Consider the following 19951-nt stretch of genomic DNA (forward strand, 5'->3'; position numbering starts at 1 on the left):
AAAGACAACAGGGACCAACGGGAAGAAGTTTGAGCTCTGTCAGGTTGGCTTTGGGTGCTGAACAAGGTGACTAATGTTTGTTTTGTTATGTGTGTTTTGCTGGGATAGAAAATGTTAATTTGGTTCCCCATGCAGCCTGTTGGGCAAATTAAGAATCTTGCCTATGGTTCCATAAAACAGGAAAGAGTGATTTTCTTTTGTAAAGTGGCTTGAACCCCACAGCTATGGCACAGTGAGGATGGTCATCAGAAGCTGCTCCATTCTTCTGGAAGCTGCAGAGAAAAGGAGCCCAGAAACCTGGTATGCCAGCAAAAAAGGGTAAGAAAGGCTTACCAGGCAAGTTTTTGGTCTCTCTTTCTCTTGTCTGGGTAAACGTCACTATTGGTTTCTCTGCAAGGGTTTAATAGAAACTAGTCTTAGGCGGCAGCAAATCTGGTGTACTTTGCGCTAAGAATTTGTCTTTCTGTGTTCTGTAATGGAGAAAGGAGTATCACAGGATAGAATGTGGGTTTAGGACCCCTATAAGCCTGCTTTTCAAGCCATCCTAGCAGGTTGGACAGTTACTTTTTGCTACAGGTCTCTGAAACCAATATCGTATGAAATTTGTCTTGTTTTCTGTCCTTAAGAGCTTAACCTTGTGACCACATGGGGATACTTTCTCTTGGTTTCCACCATCCAGAGGACAGGAATTTTGAGGTTCGTGTCACAGCCCTAAAAATTATCTTGAGTAGTTAAAAAACTTGGCAAGCTTGAAATTGGCTTCCCTACGCTCCTTCTGGGAAGAACCATAGAAACTGCTCATTGCTCTAACTCAGTAGCTAAGGCTTTGCTTTTATGACAATGGCAGCCTGGGTTCTATTCTCGGCTTCCGGAATGATTCCTTTCTGGTTTTTTATGTAACTTTTCCATTTATTGAGGTTCCCCACCCGCCCATGAATAGTTTCTGATTTCCTATCTTGAATTTTCCTTTCTCTAAACTACCCTGGGGGAGATTCTAAATCTTGGGGAAAAAAAAAGAAAGAAAGAAAAAAAAGAAACTGCTTATCATCTCTTTGAGACACCCGTGTGTCCATGGCTAAGTTATAACCTTAGTGAAATCTGATTAATTTCATGTGGGAAGTTACCTGCAGTAAAATTCAAAAGCCAAAAACATTGGCCGCTTGGTATGGCTAAAGTTGGGTAATAAAAAATATTTAAAGCATTTTTTTAAGAGTGCTATGGTTAAAAGCTTAATTAAAAGTGGATAAACAAGCTATAGGTATATTTAAAAGGTCTCTTCTTTTTCTTCTTGGAACTTGTTTTTCCGGAAAAAGGTTTTTTCTTCTCAGTCGACTGAATTATCTTTCTTCCTTTTGTGTGTGTGTGTGTGTGTGTGTGTGTGTGTGTGTGAGAGACGGAGTCCCACTCTGTCGCCCAGGCTGGGGTACAATGGCACGGTCTCAGCTCACTGCAACCTTTGCCTCCCAGGTTCAAGCAATTCTTCTGCCTCAGCCTCCCAAGTAGCTGGAATTACAGGCGCCTGCCACCACACCCGGCTAATTTTTGTATTTTTAGTAGAGACTGGGTTTCACCATGTTGGCTAGGCTGGTCTTGAACTCCTGACCTCAGGTGATCTGCCTGACTCAGCCTCTCAATGTGCTGGGATTACAGGTGTGAGCCACTGGGCCCAGCCTGTCTTGCCACTCTTAATGCACAGATGAGAGGCCCTAAGATAACTTCTGGTAGCCTGCGACTCATTGGGAAAAACAGACGAGGCACCACAGACCCTGTTTTGGGGGAAACAAACAAGCCACCTCTGTTTTCCTCATGAAACCATAGGAATTAAAAGCTGATCTCTTTCAAAATCAAAGGCTCTGTTCTGTTTTGCGTTGTGTTATCTGACGTTTTTGAGTATTGGGGTATCAGAAATTACTTCGCATTATGAGAGAGCTTTGGTGTGTAATAACTACGTATACTTTAAGGGATGGCTAAGAGTAACTACGGAGGGATACTTGATTCTGCACACTTGGATCAGAGAAGCATGCTCTTGGCCACCTGGAAGATAAGGAAACATCCCCACCTCCCACTGGGAGATGAGACTCCCATGAGAGATGGGCTGATTACAAAACGGGATAATTCGGTTTGGGTTGCCTTGCAATGAAATGCAGGGTAGAAGCACTGCACTGTCGACTGGTTACGGTAGCTCATGCCTGTAATCCCAGCACTTTGGGAGGCTGAGGTGGGCGGATCACTTGAGGTCAGGAGTTCGAGACTAGCCTGGCCAATATGGTGAAACCTTGTCTCTACTAAAATGTAGACATTAGCCAGGCATGGTGGTGCGTGCCTATAGTCCCAGCTACTCGGCAGGCTTAGGCAGGAGAATCGCTTGAACCTGGGAAGCGGATGTTGCAGTGAGCTGACATCATACCATTGCACTGCAGCTTGGATGTTGCAGTGAGACTCCATCTCAAAAAAAAAAAAAAAAAAGGCAGCAGCAGCACTGCACTGTCTTCTCTAGCATTTCCCTCCTTTTGGGGATCCAGGAACCAGTATAAAAAGGCGCCCTTAATTTTGGGGATCTGTCTTTGCCTTCAGCTGCTTACTTGCTGCTTATGTGGCCCTAGAAACACATGCTTTCCTGGCCCTGTTCCTCCAAGGGCTCAACTCTGAAGCCAGTAATCCAACCAAGAAACTGGCAAATGAAAAATCTTACAAGGGCTGAATCTTCTGTCTGTGTGTTTCTATACGTTGTATGTTTATATACAAAAGAGCTCTGATTGGCTTAGGAAAGTAAGCGCTTAAATCAAATATTTTGTCAGAAAAATTAAAACTTTTAATGCCTTTTTGTTCACGTGACTTTAGTATTCTTTTGGAAATAAAGACAGTTTTAAAGATAAAATAAAATGTCTTGAAAATGGAGACATTTGGTCTAAATTAAGATATCAGATTTGCCAAATGCTTTAAGGTCAAATTGTTTCTTTGACTTTTGAGAATTGTTCAATTTATCTATTTTGGAGCATTAGATTATAGACAAGGCCTTGGGACATATGGAGAGCCATGCCCATTAGCTATGCTAAAAAGAGTCAGACCTTATCGTCATTTCTGTCTGATATCCTAGGCTCCACCCCAAATACATAATTAAAATCGCTTGCTTGGCTGGGCACAGTGGCTCACGCCTGTAATCCCAGCACTTTGGGAGGCTGAGGTGGGCAGATCACGAGGTCAGGAGTTCGAGACCAGCCTGGCCAGCATGGTGAAACTCCGTCTCTACTAAAAAAAAAAAAACAAAAAATGAGCTGGGCACGGTGGCATGCGCCTGTAGTCCTAGCTACTCGGGCAGCTGAGACAGCAGAATTGCTTGAACCCAGCAAGTGGAGGTTGCAGTGAGCCGAGATTGCACCATTGCATTCCAGCCTGGGCAACAGAATGAGACTCCGTCTCCAAAACAAAAAATCGCTTATCAGGTTTTCCACTAAAAATAAAATTTGCTAAGAGTTAACATTGTAACATTTAATTGAGACCACTGGAGAAACAGTTTTACATACAAGGTGTGTAGAAAATGTGTTTTTGGTAAAAGGTTATAAGAAGGCATGGGAACATGGCTTTTGTTAAAGGGAATGTAATTTTGTCCATTTCAGAGGGTTTTAAGGATTGTCTTCACCTAAAAGAGGAATGGAACAAAACTGAAGGTTTAAGCAAAGTGAAAAGGGTTTGTGAAGGGTTGATCCTGTAAAAATTCTGTGGGTATAAACAAGTTGGCTAAGATTCAAAAGAAATTATTTAGCTTTTTTCCATAGGTTAAAAAATTAAAATCATAGTGATGTGGGGCCAAAATCCAGGCCCATGTGTCCGAATAACAGGGTTTTCTTAGAAAACTGATCTGCTGTTTGATGGAAAATTGTAAAGGGGTCTAAAAAGTTTATGAAAATCTTATCTTATGGTCAAACTAATTAAAACTGGATAGAGATACAAACTTTTATTTAAAAAATTAGCTTTAGGCCGCGCACCGTGGCTCACGCCTGTAATCCCAGCACTTTGGGAGGCCAAGGCGGAAGGATTACCTGAGGTTGGCAGTTCAAGGCCAGCCTGGCCAACATGGTGAAACCCCCTCTACTAAAAATACAAGAAATTAGCTGGGTGCAGTGGCGCGCGCCTCTAATCCCAGCTACTCTGGAGGCTGAGGAAGGCAAATCGCTTGAACCTGGGAGGCGGAGGTTGCAGTGAGTTGAGATCACGCCACAGCACTCCAGCCTGAGCTACAGAGCAAGACTTTGTCTCAAAAACAAACAAACAAAAACTAGCTTTAACATTAAAGATGCATTAATGCAAAAATGAAATTTGGTTTTCTCTTTTGAAGATGATTTTTAAGTAATGTTAAAAGATAATAAAAGGGTTTTGTTTTCTCCTTTGGGTAAATGGCAGGGAAAAAAAGGAGAGAAGAGAGATTTGGTTGGCCTCATGCTATGTTCATTGGGTCTTCTTTGGAAAGCTAAGTCTCCTCTATCAGAGTAAAGGTTTTTCTTTTTAAAATTTGTTTTTTGAATTTTGGCCAAATGAATGATTTGTGGTGACGTGGGATTCTATTTTGTGATATCCAGTGTTTTAAACCTTTGCTAATTGACAAACTTTCCAAAATCAAATTATAAATTATGTCTCTTTCCAACCTAGAATTTTAGATATTAGGTCCTCTAAAGTCCAAAAATGGCATTTGGCTTCTTTGGTACAAAAATCATACAGGAAGCATTGTCAAATATAAAATGGTGTTTGGCTTTCTTTGGCCTAGATGTGTGCAAGTGTGTTATTAGTATATGTTCTGAAATTATGTAAAACCCCATAATACTAATATGACTTAGTATATGTTATCAGTAATAATTATAATTATGTTAACACACTGTATGCCATGGAGGTGGCAAATTTCCTTGTCAATCGTGTCTTTAACTGTGGCTGCCCTAAAATGTTTTTGTCATCCACAGACAATTGTCTCATTTTGGTCCTCTTTAAAATATGGTTTTATAATCTGGTATAAAATTTAACAGGTGCTCTTAATGCAGGATTCTGATTAATTAACTCTGGAGATTGTAATATTAGAATAAACACTTTCTTTTTTTTTTTTTTTTTTTTTGAGACGGAGTCTCGCTTTGTCGCCCGGGCTGGAGTGCAGTGGCCGCATCTCAGCTCACTGCAACCTCCACCTCCCGGGTTCACGCCATTCTCCTGCCTCAGCCTCCCAAGTAGCTGGGACCACAGGCGCCTGCCACCTCGCCCGGCTAGTTTTTTGTATTTTTTAGTAGAGACGGGGTTTCACCGTGTTAGCCAGGATGGTCTCGATCTCCTGACCTCGTGATCCGCCCGTCTCGGCCTCCCAAAGTGCTGGGATTACAGGCTTGAGCCACCGCGCCCGGCCGCCAACACTTTCAAATAGAAGAATGAATGGTGTTTGGTTTACTTGGGACTGTGTTTAAATATGTTATCAGTATGTGTTCCAAAATTATGGGAAACTTCTATAATGCTGACATAATTTAGTGTACATTATTATAATTGTTATGTAAAATTGTTGTACGCCACAGAGGTAACCAAAATTCCTAGTCAACTGTAGCTTTCATAGTGGCTACAGATTTTTGTCATCCACAGATATTTTGTCTTGCTTTGGTCCTTTTCAAAAGGCAGTTTATAATCAGATGTAGGACTCTAAGTGCCAGTCTCAGATAACTTTAAAAATTGTGCTATTGGAATAGAGAATAAAACAAGCTCCTAGGACTCTCATGGAAAGTTAATGTGTTAAACACTGCTAAACCTTTTGTTTTCAGAGTTAAGATAACTTATTTCTTTAGAGCTATTTGCAACTTTTAACGAGTAAAATATTCTGCGAACAAAATTTGAAGCATATTTGTTCCTTTCTACCTGATTTATCCAGAATTTGGAAACTATTTGTGAATATTCTCAATGGCAGTACAGTTCATTGAGTAAGTGCCAGAAGAATCTGTTTCCTTTTGTAACAGGACACAGCTGAAGAAATCATGCTTCCTTTAAAGAATCAAAGTTGACTTACAGAGCCAACTAAAGCCTGTTGGGGAATCTGGCCTCATACCTTGCCCACACAGTCTCCGTACAAGGTTCCTGACGACCTGTGGTAAGTAAAGAATGTCACTTTCTAACAGGTCCAGGAACCCCAAGTTACCTTGGGACCTGAAGAGGAGAGGAATTTGCCCAACTCACAGGTATTTGAGAGTACAAACCCATGGCTGGGCTCGGCTTTTAAAAAGTCTTAACTGAGAATCTGCATGGAACAGAGTTCTATCAAAGCCAACTTAAAAAGCCTAAGTGAAAAATAATATTCTTGGGGCACTTTATGCAAACAATCAGGCCAAGCACAGTAAGACTAAAGTTTATTTTGTAAACAAATCAGTTCTATCAAGATTTGTTTTTAATAAAAATGGGGACTGGAGAGAGAAAATTATGCTTCAAAACTATAGCACAGCGTTGTTCACTGTTCCTGAGGCTTTTTCTCTGCAGTTTAAACTAAATTCTAAATTCTTTGTGGGTTAGAAGTTCCCAAACTAATACTTTCAAATCTTTGCTTTTAAAATTGGGAATTGTACTCCTCATCCTAGGACTCATTCTTTACCTTACAGTAGGCTGTTTCACGTAAACACTGTAGTAAAATTACAAATGAAAATACTAATGTTGTCATGCAAGCCATGAACGCCTGGCCAGGCCTGCAGGAGTACACTCAGACAGTTGCAAAGCAGTTCTACTCTTCTCACGTTGGGGTTCACTCCCATTCCCACTATGTCCCCTGTCAGCAGGAAGAAGCCAGAGCAATCAACGGTCTTTTCCCACCTTCATAACCTACATTTTATTAAGGTGTCATAAAACCCAAAGGGAGGCACTGAAACTGTCATTGCAAAATTATGACTGAGACAGTGAAAGAGATCTAACTTAACCAACTCTATCTTGCTTCTAACCTCCAAGCTGTCCTTGTTCATTCCTGGGCACAGGCTGAACTAACTTTGGGAGAAACTTATAGTTTATAGTTTAAATAAAGACAGTAACAGATCTTTCCCAAAGCAGACCTCCTTCTTGCCTGGGAACTGGATTGCCTTTATAGAACTAACATTAGCCACAAGATCAGAAATTACAGTTTAGGAGTCATGCAGCTGGAAGTTACAAGATTCTGACCCTCCCTAAACTGCTCCTAAGATCAGTGCTTGAGATATTTTGCAGATCCTGCACTTGATGGATTAGCTGGCACAACCCAGATCAATAAACTGGCTCATCTGATCTTGTGGCCCCCACCCAGAAACTGACTCAGCACAAGAAAGACAGTTATGACTCTCTCTGATTTTATCTCTGACCAATCAGCACTCCTGGCTCACTGGCTTCCCCCAACCCACCAATTATCCTTAAAAACTGCTCTGCAAATGCTGGGGGAGATTGCTTTGAGTAATAATAAAACTCCAGTCTCCCCCACAGCTGGCTGAATTACTTTTTCTCTATTGCATGAATTACTCTTTCTCTATTACAATTCCCCTGTCTTGATGAATCAGCTCTGTCAAGGCAGCAGGCAAGGTGAACCTCTTGGGAGGTTATAAAAGTGAAGCATTTGGCCAGGTGCAGTGACTCATGCCTGTAATTCCAGTATTTTGGGAGGATAGTGAGAGTCTGTCTCTTAAAAAAAAAAAAGTATTTTATAGGATGAAATACTCACACACCTAAAAGGAATGTACTAGAATTGTTATACATCAACATAACTGCTTCACCATATGCCAGGTGATAAGGCTCTGTAGCTAAGGTTACAAGGCAACTAGGTGTCACCCAAGGAAGAGACAGTGTATGACTTGAGGTCACTCAGAAAAGACACCACCCCCACCTAGCTCAAGAGATACAATGTTTACTTATGGAGACAGAGAGTGCAGAAGATCCAGCCACTTGCAATGTGTTGGTCCCTCGTGGCCAGCAGAACCACTCAACAGTCTACACAGGTGGTGTGTGTATACACGCTTCATATTGCCGTAGAAGGACCTTAAATCCCTCCTCTGTGGGGTCTGAAATGCAGAAAGCTAGGAGCATGAATGAGGGCTACTGATTCATGCACTTAGAAACAGAACAAAGGAGGCCAGGCACGGTGGCTCATGCCTGTAATCCCAGCACTTTGGGAGGCCAAGGTGGGCACATTACCTGAGGTCAGGAGTTTAAGACCAGCCTGGCAAACATGGTGAAACCCTATTTCTATTAAAAACACAAAAATTAGCCAGGCGTGGAGATGTATCGCTGTAATCCCAGCTACTCAGGAGGCTGAGGCAGGTGAACCACTTGAACCCAGGAGGTGGAGGTTGCAGTGAGCCAAGATCATGCCACTGCACACCAGCCTGGGTGACTGAGCAAAACTTCATCTCAAAAAAATAATAATAATAACAAAAACAGTAACAAAAACAAAAAACAGAATAGAGGAGTACATCAAGTGCAGAAAAACAAGATAGTCCCTCACAAGATGTTAAACCCAGCAAAGGTTGTGAGGACTCTTTCACTCTTTCGTAAGGAAATGTTTTGGGCCCAAGGCCACTCTTTTTTCTCACTCTGTCATCCAGGCTGGAGTGCAGTAACACGACCACAGTTTACTGCAGCCTCAAACGCCTGGGCTCAAGTGATCCTCCCACCTCAACCTCCTGAATAGCTGAGACTACAGACATGTGCCACCCTCACCCTGCCTTTTTTTAACAGATAGGGCCTCACTATGTTGCCCAGGCCAGTCTCAAACTCCTGGCTTCAAGAGATCCTCCTGACTTGGCCTCCCAAAGCACTGGGATTACAGGCATTAGCCACAATGCCTGGCATCCAAGGACACTCCTACACAGCCAAGTAAGGAGAGAGAAACTGTGCATGACTGCTTTTCCCAACAATAACAAAAATATGTGCTAAGTTTAAAAGCACATCCTAAGTACGAATTGTTCTGTTTTTTTTTTTTTTTTTTGAGACGGAGTCTCGCTCTGTCGCCCAGGCTGGAGTGCAGTGGCCGGATCTCAGCTCACTGCAAGCTCCGCCTCCTGGGTTCACGCCATTCTCCTGCCTCAGCCTCCCAAGTAGCTGGGACTACAGGCGCCCGCCACCACGCCCGGCTAGTTTTTTGTATTTTTTTAGTAGAGACGGGGTTTCACGGTGTTAGCCAGGATGGTCTCAATCTCCTGACCTTGTGATCCGCCCGCCTCGGCCTCCCAAAGTGCTGGGATTACAGGCTTGAGCCACCGCGCCCAGCCGAGAATTGCATTTAAAAGCAACTTTATATTTTTTTGTCTTCTATTTCCTAAAAGAAAAGTAAATTGAAAAGCAAGTATTAGAAAGCATAGTTATACTGTCATTTACAATTTAAAGCAAATGAAAAGTAAAGCACAGTTTATGTATACACATAAAAGCTCCTAAGCCTCACTACCAAAGTGTTTTTAGTCATGATTTCCTCTGGGAGGTGAGATGACAGGGCTCTCCTTCCTTATTTGCCTATATTGCCTAAATTGTTACCCATTACATTTATAAACAGCAAAGTGATCAATAATTCTGCTTAAGAAGCAAAGCAATTGAGTAGCAACTCATAGGACTGAAGATGGCAGAAGCACAGTGGAAGGGACAGCACATTCTTGAGGGGGGACTTGAGCACAAACAATGGCTTCAGCTCAAGCAACTACAAAAGGAAGTTCTCCAGGTGAACAGATGTAAGGGGAAAAAAAAAAAAAAAAAACAGGCAAGTGAGGTGGAGAACAAGAAGAGCAAAATGCTACCAAAACAAAACATGCAAAACAAAAAGGCAAAACAACAAAAAAAAACCTATCCAGAAAGAAAACAGAAACAAAGAAAAGTAGTAGCCAGCAACAATGGAAGAAAAAAAATAAAAGTTGAAGAAAAAGAGAAATACAGGTAGTGCTGCCATTAATGTTCCACAGACACAGGATCAGCTGACTGTACGAATCACCTGCATCCAGAATTTCTCCAATATGACTCTTGGTTCAGTCTGGAGAGCATTCTCATCAGTATCTTCTTGTCCCTAAAAGCTTCTTTATCTAGGAGTAAAAGTACCCAGACATTATTGGTGGAAAAGACCCATCAGTAACAGCCATCAATCTACTCCAGGCTCCAAAAATGCCCATAAATAGTCACTGAATTGACAAACTGAAGACTCACGAGACAAGAACTGGAGAGTCTACAAAAAGTGTGAGATGGACAACAGGTCTCAGAACTTGTTGCAAAGTGGTCCCACTACCCTGTGCACAAAGTCACAGATGAAGGTCATATCCCCTGATAATGTTGACCTCTTCCATCTCCCACCACTGTGAAGCAAATGTAAAAGGAGTGACACTTATGATATTAAAACAGAGCCACCACCTTCTACATTTGCTCTGAACTAATACCTATCCAATGTCCTCTGTGCTCAGCAAGTGCTGCTAATACTGTCAAAAGAAATGACAGTAAACTAAGATGTGAAGACTCACGCTAGAAGGCATGCAATCATCCTACAAAAACAAAGAAACTACAGTCTACTCTAAGGGCCAAGGAGAGGCAAGAAAAGAGCTACATTAGGGATCACACATGCTGAGGAAGCTGCTACAGTTCTGGCAAAGAACTGAGGCCTTGCTGTAAAAAAAGGTAGTGGAGAAAGAATAAGTATTCAAAGGAAAAAAAAGGGAAAATGAAAGAAGAGATAAAGTAAATAAATGAAGGCCTATAAAAGGAGACTCGAAGACTGAAAAGCAGTGGGAGCTTCAGGACCAAGAGGAGCAGGCTCCAGCCTCGGTGGGTTCCAGCAGCACAAAAGGGAAGGAGAAACACCTTATCAGGAGAAAGCTGAAAAACAGAAAAAGGAGAGAGACTTTCATGGCCAAACTTGCAGAACAGACAGAAGAGAAAGAAAACCAAAGTACGAAAAGAACTAAAATGCTGCTAAAGATGAAGATAAATCTGGCAATTAAGTTAAAGAGAAAGAAATTGAGGCCAGAGAGAAACACTTTTAAGAAATGTACCCAGTGAAAAATATCAACGGCACTGACCAAACTCAGGAAATTGACACCCACAGTCAAATCAGCTCCAAAAATAAGTCTCCAAGCAGGACGTTCTGAAGCAGCTGCTGCACAAATGTCCAAAAGGGTCAGTGACTTTTTTCCCCCGCCAACACCAGCTAACTTCCAGATTTTTGGAGGGGGGTGGGGGAACAAGAGTTTCACTATATTGCCCAGGGTGGTCTTGAACGCCTGGGCTCACATGATTCTTCTGCCTCAGCCTCCTGAGTAGCTGGGATTATAGGCACATGCCACCTTGCCTGGCAGTAATGTATTTGTAAAGAGGTGATGAGAAGACTAACAGAAAAGTCAGAGCGAATGCCTGTGAATATAGTGAGGATTCCAGTTCTTGAGTCAAAGAAAGTTTAGCCCAGCCTCTGCAATCATGAACATGAATAAAACTAAGACCTCATGGGCCTCTCAAACTCTGAAGCAAAGACCCAAAGCATAGTGAACATAGCTACCCCAGCAGATAGCTGAGCCTGCCAATGAAATTCAGGTATCTTAATGCCACAGGCTTCTCCCAAGTCCCAACTAGCTTTTGAGGATAGAAGAAAAGCTTCACTTATCTTCTTGCTGAGATTATATCACAATTACACTGAGGACTGGGAAGGAATCTGAGCTGGATCTTATTCTCAGGACTCTCCCCCCAGAGCTTTATACCTTAACCCAGTTTCATTCCCACAAAGAAAATGGCTTTGAAAAGAACAGGGAAACTTCAAACCAAGATCTTGATACTTTTCAAGGAGATTTTCTTCTGTTACGTTGTTTCTTCACCTCATGGCCAATGTAATTTCTTTGTTTTCCTTTTAATGTCCCCATGAACTAGTCTCTTATTTTTGTGTTTTCCTACCAGTGTAAGTGTATAGAAGGTATATAAACTGATACTAAGCAAACAAGTTTCTAAGATAATCACAACTTAGGAAAAAATGCAGGCTAGGCCGGGCGCAGTGGCTCACGCCTGTAATCCCAGCACTTTGGGAGGCTGAGGCGAGATCACCTGAGGTCGGGAGTTCAAGACCAGCCTGACTAACATGGAGAAACCCCGTCTCTACTAATACAAAAATTAGCGGGCATGGTGCTGCATGCCTGTAATCCCAGCTACTCAGGAGGCTGAGGCAGGAGAATCGCTTGAACCCAGGAGGTGGAGGTTACAGTGAGCCAAGATTATGCCATTGCACTCCAGCCTGGGCAATGAGACCAAAACTCCATCTCAAAAAATAAAAAATAAAAAATAAAAAATAATGCTTTCAGTATATATTTAAAGCCTTAAAATAATATTTATATTCATTTACCAATTAAGAAATAAACTCATAATGGGAGTGCCCAAAATTTGATTTCTAAATACTACACTATTCTCCAATTAAAACAAACAACAACAAACAGGGATCCTTGGAGAAGTGACTGATGCCAGGCCGGAGAGCAAAATATAAGGGTTTTGGGTACCAGAAAACAAAAACTAGGGAAGGACTGGGAAAAAAAAAAATCAGGCAAAGGGACACAGCTCCCAATAGTCAAAGAGCTACAATAAGTTCAGCAATAAAATAAAAATAGTACTGCATTCTAGGGCAATGAATAAAATAAGTATCCAAAGCACAAAATAATATAACTGATTGAATAAATAAATAACAGGGGAGAAGGGACAGCTCTTCCTCACAAAGTATTCCAATGAATACTTTGAATGAATGAGAATCATATGTAAGTATCCAATGAATGCTTAGAAGGAATGAAGGAAAGAGAAAGTCAAATCCCAACACCACAGTAGTCATTGCTGTAGGCAAGATCAATCAATCAATGCTACTTAGACCAAAGTTCAAAGAGAAACTATCTCATTTGCAAAGCAGTAAACTATCTTCCCCCAAATAATTACTGATGACTAGGAGAAAGACAGTAAGGTTCGAGTGGTAAAACTTGACAGAAAACTTGAGATGCAACCAAATTGAGGGACTTTATAAAAATACAAATACAAGGCCGGGCGCGGTGGCTAAGGCCTGTAATCCCCGCACTTTGGGAGGTCGAGGTGGGCGGATCACCTGAGGTCGGGAGTTTGAGACTAGCCTGACCAACACGGTGAAACCCTGCTTCTACTAAAAATACAAAATTAGCTGGCGTGGTGGCGCATGCCTGTAATCCCAGCTACTCTCCTGCCCAGAGGCTGAGGCAGGAGAATCACTTGAACCTGGGAGGCGGAGATTGCGGTGAGCCGAGATCGAGCCATTGCACTCCCACCCGAAACTCCGTTTCAAAAAAACCAAATAAAAAACACTTCTTCAAAAGTGTTTTGAAAGACTAAGTAACTGTCACAGATTGAAGCAGACCAAGTAAACATGACAACTAAATGTAATGAGGAACTCTAGTTTGGATCCTACAATGGAAAAAGAACGTTAAAAAAAAAAAAAAAGATAAACTTTTAAAAGCCTGCAGTTTAATTAATAGTACTGTACCAACGTAAATTTTTTAATTTTGATGAACATGCTATGGTAACCCAAGATAGCAACTTTAGACAAACTACGTAAAAGGTGTAAGAGAACTCTAAAATGTTTGCAACCCTTTGTAAGTCTACAATTATTCCAAATAAAAAGTCTGTCGGCCAAGCACGGTGGCTTATCCCTATAATTCTAGCACTTTGGGAGGCCGAGGCAGGTGGATCACCTGAGGTCAGGAGTTCAAAAGTAAAAATACGAAAATTAGCTGGGCGTGGTGTCGCATGCCTGTAATCCCAGCTACTCGTGAGGCCTCGTGAGGCTGAGGCCGGATAATTGTTCGAACCTGCGGGGGCAGGGGGGCGGCCGAGGTTGCAGTGAGCTGAGATCACGCCACTTCACTCCAGCCTGGGCGAAAGATCGCTAACTCTGTTTCAAAAAAGTTTGTCTTATCTTAGATTGCAAAGTTCCAGTCATTCAGTCATCATTTTTATCTGATTTATTTCCATTTTAGGTATTACAGGTTTTGTTCTGGTTTTTTTGAGATGGGGTTTCACTCTTGTTGCCCAGGCTAGCATAGGATGGCGTGACCTCCGCTCACTGCAACCTCCGCCTACTGGATTCAAGCAATTCTCCTGCCTCAGCCTCCTGAGTAGCTGGGATTACAGGTGCCCGCAACCATGCCCAGCTAATTTTTTGTATTTTTAGTAGAGATGGGGGTTTCACCATGTTGGCCAGGCTGGTCTTGAACTCCTGATCTCAGGTGATCCACCCGCCTCGGCCTCGGAAAGTGCTGGGATTACAGGTATGAGCCACTACGCACGATCAGGTATTAAAGATTAGCTTAGCAAGTGGCTCCTAAAAATCGAGGACATTTAATACTGTCAATTTTTATCTACCAATTTGGATTCCTTCTTTCATTAATTTGGCATATATTTATTGAGAACCTACTACAAGTTCCAGTGCTGCCTTGAGGCGCGTATGAGGAGACAGATACCTGGTATGCTAAAAAGTGACAAGTGATACATGGTAAAATAAAACAAGAGCTGGACACGGTGGTTCACACCTGTAATCCCAGCATTCTGGGAGGCTCAGGCAGATCTCCTGAGGTCGGGAGTTCAAGACCAGCCTGACTAATATGGTGAAACCCCATCTTTACTAAAAATACAAAAATTAGCCGGGCGTGGTGGCACACGCCTGTAATTCCAGCTACTCGGGAGGCTAAGGCAGGAGAATCATTTGAACCCGGGAGGCGGAGGTTGCAGTGAGCCGAGATTGCGCCACTGCACTCCAGCCTGGGCAACAAAAGTGAAACTCCATCTCAAAAATAAATAAAATAAAATAAACAAGAAAAAAAAGAAATTTAAGATTAGGAAGGAAAAAAATAAATTCATAAATTCAATCTTACAGAACACCTAACGATTCGCCTGAGAATCACAGAAATGTACTTTCACATTGTTTCTAGTACAAAATATTGAAAATTGCAAAATATAGTGTTATGTTTTACTATAGTTTACTCTCTGACATCGTAGACTGCGTATGCACTAATTCTTCCTGGATACCAGAAGTCACAGAAAACCTACTGGTGGAATACTTGCCATTTTTCATGCTTTTTGTCACTTTCCTTTTTAAGTGCATACTGAGGTTTATCTTCAAAACATTCTCATCTTTTCGGCTTACAGTGAGACTTTTTTTTTTTTTCCTAACCAAAATGTGTCTGCCTTTCATTAAGATAACATAAAAGAGCAGCCTAATTCTTTGGTCCCTGAATATGCACACACATGCATGCACATACACACACACATGCACACACACACGCAGACACACACAACACATGGAGGCTCTCTGAAACTGCTTAATCAAATTACTGCTCAAACCACTCCCTGGCACTTCCTCGCAAAACAACCAACCTAATACTGAGTTTTCAGTTTTGCACTGCAAGCAGTTTGAAACAGAATAACATTCTTTCCTGGCCACCACTTATAAATTCGGAAGGAGACAATTCTCTGATCTCTTAGGCCTGTGCAAGTCTGAGTGTGCTACAATCGCTGTAGGTTAGAGCTCTGCCTTTGTTTAAAAACTGCATTTTATATACTAGTTATTTCATTGTGAAAGATAATCACCCTAACAAACAAGATTTTGCTATTTTTCTGCACAAATGTCACTTCACTATTTAGAGCTTCATGTAAATGTGTCTTACAGAAAATAAACTGCTAATATGATTTCTTAATTATCCTCGAAAAAAAAAATGTTTTAGTGGTGTCATAATGCCAGCACTAATTTTAGCCAAAATACGAACAAATGCATTCTACAAATTCAGGAGATTATGATTTTTAAAAAGCAGTAGTATGGATGTACATAATGTCAGTGAATTATACACTTCCAAATGGTTAAATGGTAAACGTTTATGTATTGTATGGCAAATGTTATGTGTATTTTGGCATAATACTGTTTCCTCACAATAATACTAACAAGTTTTTTAAAAAGCAATGGCACGCTCTCATTTCATAATATATATTTATGGATGTCAGTGTGCAGAATTATGCACAGATATTTTAAATGTCAGGAGGCCTGGAGACAGATTTCAGGATTGCGGCTACTTTTACTTTTCTTCTACTTTCCCGTGTTATCTAATTGTCTCTGAAAAATACGCTTTATTTGCATAATTGGATGAAATGAGAATGCCCGGAGAATCCAGATTCTCTACCCTGAACGCCCGGGAGGCAAAGAGGTTCTCTATACGCCCTCAGCGTGGCGGGGGCGGGATCCACCGCCAGACCCCAGCCACAGGCGCAGCCTCCAGGCTGGGCCCCGTCCGCCGCCCGAGCAGGCCCGAGGATGCCGCGGCCTTCGGGGAGCCCTGCGCCCGCAATGCCGCCACCCCCACCCCCGCCCCCCGCCAGGCCTCTCACCGACTCTCGCCGCCGAGCGACAATCGGTCCACCCGCCGCCACCGCAGCCACCGGTCCCGCGCCTACCTCCCGGCGGCTCGAATCGCGCACGCGCGTCACCGCCCCAGGCCCTCCGCGGCCTCTCTAGGAAACTGGGAGGCCCAACGTCTCTGCTTCTCTCCGGCTCCTGTGCAGCGGGCGGCGGGGTTTGCCCAACATCTCCCACCACCCTCCGCTGGACTTCCCTTCCACGCTTGGATGCCCAGCCGCGCCTGTTTTCTTACATCCCTCCTGTCGTGTCTGAGGGACTGCCCTGAAGGCCTCTTTCCCTCCAGGGAAGAAAGGGATCCAAAGCTAGGAGTGAAAATAGAGCCGGCAGTATCTAGCAGACTACTTCTGGCCAGGAGAAGGGGTTAAGGGAGCCACTCATTCTTCGCCTGGGTACCCTTCAAAGAGGGGACCCAGATGCTACGGGAAGCTAGGTGCCAGAACTCCTGCCTTTCCAAGACGAGCTCATCCCCATCATCACCATACCCAGGAATACCTGTTCATAACCAGCCCAGATGTGCACCATACTTTAGCTTCCCACGGCCTTCACTTGTTTTCTCCTGTGGGTGAATTCTAACTATGCTCACCTGGTGAGTGAACAATGATGCCATTGCCCAATAATATGTGGAATCTGGGAGGAGTAGGTTGGGAGGGTGGAGGGGCTGCTTGAAGAGGAGGTGAAGCAACATGGAGAGGTTGCCCACCCCCTGTAGGAGCAAATGTCATCTATTGCCAGTGCCAGAGAACCTTGAGGGTGCAGAGCCAAAGCCATAAGGCCATATGCTGCCATTGGAGGGCATGCTGCAAGCTGCTGTCCTGGTAGTCCTCTGGTCTATGCTTCCTAGTGGTAGGCTGCAACATGTTGCTAATTGATCTTTCAGATAGGCATTCATGATGCCCATCTGTGCCCTGAGGCTTTGCTTTACTCATCTGATCCACCCCTTTTTAATGCTCCAGTCACCAAAGATGGAAACAGAGAATAGATCCTGAACACCAGGGAGATGGTGGTGAGGTGATAGAGAAACAGACGACACATTCAAACAAGGTAAGTGGGGAGAGCTCACAAGGGGCGATGTACACAAAGTGGACAGGGTTAAGGAAATGCAACACGGGGTGGTGCAGAATCCCATGGCTAGCAACATTTAGAAGCTATTCTCACCCCTAGGAGCAGGCTACTTGAGAGAACCTGTGGCTTTCAGTTGAGGGCTACATCGAAGCCATAGTCCAGCACAAAGGAAGCTGGGATAATAAATAACGTGAACCCAGCTCTCTTCTGATCTCCTGCCAGGGCTTCCCATTGGCCCAACCCAACTGGAAGCCAGAGGGCAATCCAGGAAACTCAGTCTCCCAAGTGTCACAGCAGGGTTGAGGACTGAGACTGAATATGGAGGGGCAATTGGAAAATATCCAACACATGCAAAAAGTAAAATAGAAACTGCTTGTCAATGCCTAATTTGCCAATTAATTTCCACTCGATATAATGTTCTTGAGTGATTCAGAACCACCCATAGTGGTGAGAAGAGTTTTCAAGTTATGTTTCAGAACAAAATTTTCCCATCATAGAAGAGTTTGAGCAGGTTCTATGTGTTTGGGATGTACTTACTGGATGTTTTTCAACGTGATAGGTGGTTAGCATAGATAGCACCCACATTTAGTGTGATCAAACAGATCAACCAGATTGGCTTCACTAGCACTTGCCAAGTTTGGGGAGCAGCCACTGGGACTGCAGCTCTGATTTTAAGACCTACACAGCTTCTTGAATCTCAGAGCTCTGCTAATACCTGATTTCTCTGAGTGTCACACCACTCGAGCCTATAACCATGAGGTTTCTTCACTTTTCTGGTAGGAGGCATATTCTTGCTAGCTGTACTTCCTGAGCACTATATACTCTCTTTCAGATCGGGGCAGTTTGCTTAGTAAAAGCCCTAGGTAAGATTCTCAAATTCTCATGTGCATATGAATACAAATCACTTGGGATCTGGTTAAACCGTAGATTCAAATTCAAGAGGTCTGGGGAGGGACCAACGAATACTTTTAACAAACTTCCAGGTGTACCCATGTTGCAGTTCCTGGACTACACTTGGAGCAGCAAAGAACTGTGCATGTAAATCAGTGGTTCTTAACTTTGCTGCAGATTAGAATCCTCCTTAGAGCTTTTAAAAAGTCCATACCTCATATCAATTCAACCCAAATCTTTGTGGGTGAGACAGTGACAAGCCTAGATTTTAAAATCTCCAGATGATTCCAACATTTGAGAACCTGGGAGTAGATTATCCTTTTACCCTGATTCCTTGCTACATGTAAAAACCACATGCTAAAGGATTGTATGTTCATTTGCTTCTTTGTTTTGGAATTTAAAGTGCATCAGGATTCTGCCTTTCAAATAGAAGGGGGAAATTTCCTCCTTAATTTTTTTCTTCTTATTTTGAAATGGGGAAGAAAAAATTGGGGTGTTGAGATGGGGATCTGGAATGTGACTTGAGAAAAGAGACAAGATGTTAACACTGAGAATCAGCTGTGGGCAAACTGGCCTGGTAGGATTTTCACTCCTTTTCTGGCCTCAAATTCAGCCCCTTCTCTGTAGTTTGAGGGAGGGGGGTTGAAATATTAGGATGAAAATAAAATAGGGCAATGTATCTGAGGATGGTGATTACTGTGATCCATTGGAATAGGGTACTCTCCTAAAAGAAAAACACAGAACAAATGTTTAAACAGTTAAATTATGTGTAATTGTGGCCACTTGAAATATATTACATATTATATTACATCGTATAATTAATCTTCTCTGAATTCCCCCTTCTGTCTCTAATTTTAAGATACTGAAAAATATATTTTAATATGAGATTTTAGAAGGTGATCCAATTTTAAATGAATTTTAAAATTATCATTTATATCAAAAAAATACTGATGCATTAAGTAGTACTAATGAAGGACTTAAAATGAAAAATTGAACTCAACTCCCTCCTCCACCTTCCATCTTTTTCTGCAGAGGATATTCCTTGCATCTGAACATAAAAGTAGAGAAAGAGAGAAGATCAGGAAGCCAGGAGGGAATATACATGAGGAGTTTAAACTTTATTGGTAATAGAGGGGGCAAAAGAATCTTTGAGTCAGGCCATAGCCATGAGGAAGAAAAACTATGGAATCTTTGTTTACATGCATTGCTATACCTCAAGTACTTAGAACAACACTCACTTACATAGTATGTACTCAATAAACATCTGTTGACTAATCAATCTTCTCTGTATCTAACCCAGGCCCTTAGGAGGTTTCTATTGTGATAATAGCCAAATCCTCAAACAGGCCAGATTTAGCTGGTATGATAACGAAGTCCCCTCTGCTTTAACCTTTACAAGGAAAGTAATCTGAAATAACTAATGCCAACCAGTCTGCTTTTGGTTCCCTATTTTTGCTTTATTTGGCCTTTTTCTGCTCATAAAGCCAATCTACTCTGTTCAGCTTATCAGAATACCCATTCTATTTTATAGAATGAGATGTTGCCTGAATCCAGAATCACTAACAAAACCTAATTTGGTCTTTATTACTATTATTTATTTATTTTTGAGAC

At 42.3% G+C, this 19951-nt stretch overlaps 1 protein-coding gene and 1 long non-coding RNA gene across 9 annotated transcripts in view; one reads left to right on the forward strand and one right to left on the reverse strand.

Annotated features, from left to right (window-relative positions):
• The window catches only part of ZNF445 (zinc finger protein 445), a 37089-nt gene extending 20654 nt beyond the window's left edge, over positions 1-16435 (reverse strand). For 5 of the 8 annotated variants that reach the window (XM_077992272.1, XM_028844014.2, XM_077992273.1 and 2 more), the window contains exon 1: positions 16357-16435. The gene's annotated coding sequence lies outside the window, so the exon portion shown is untranslated. Of the gene's footprint in view, positions 1-9940; positions 10029-16356 lie in introns of all 8 variants that reach the window. The other 3 variants (XM_077992271.1, XM_077992269.1, XM_028844013.2) reach the window with 2 other exon arrangements.
• A 26-nt stretch (positions 16436-16461) lies between these two features.
• LOC144339132 (uncharacterized) lies at positions 16462-19619 on the forward strand. Its single transcript, XR_013413832.1, has 2 exons — positions 16462-16973; positions 17341-19619. It is a non-coding gene; the product is annotated as an uncharacterized LOC144339132 (long non-coding RNA).
• The last annotated feature ends 332 nt before the right edge of the window (positions 19620-19951 follow it).

This window comes from Macaca mulatta, chromosome 2 (genome assembly GCF_049350105.2).
Source record: "Macaca mulatta isolate MMU2019108-1 chromosome 2, T2T-MMU8v2.0, whole genome shotgun sequence".
Taxonomy (NCBI): domain Eukaryota; kingdom Metazoa; phylum Chordata; class Mammalia; order Primates; family Cercopithecidae; genus Macaca; species Macaca mulatta.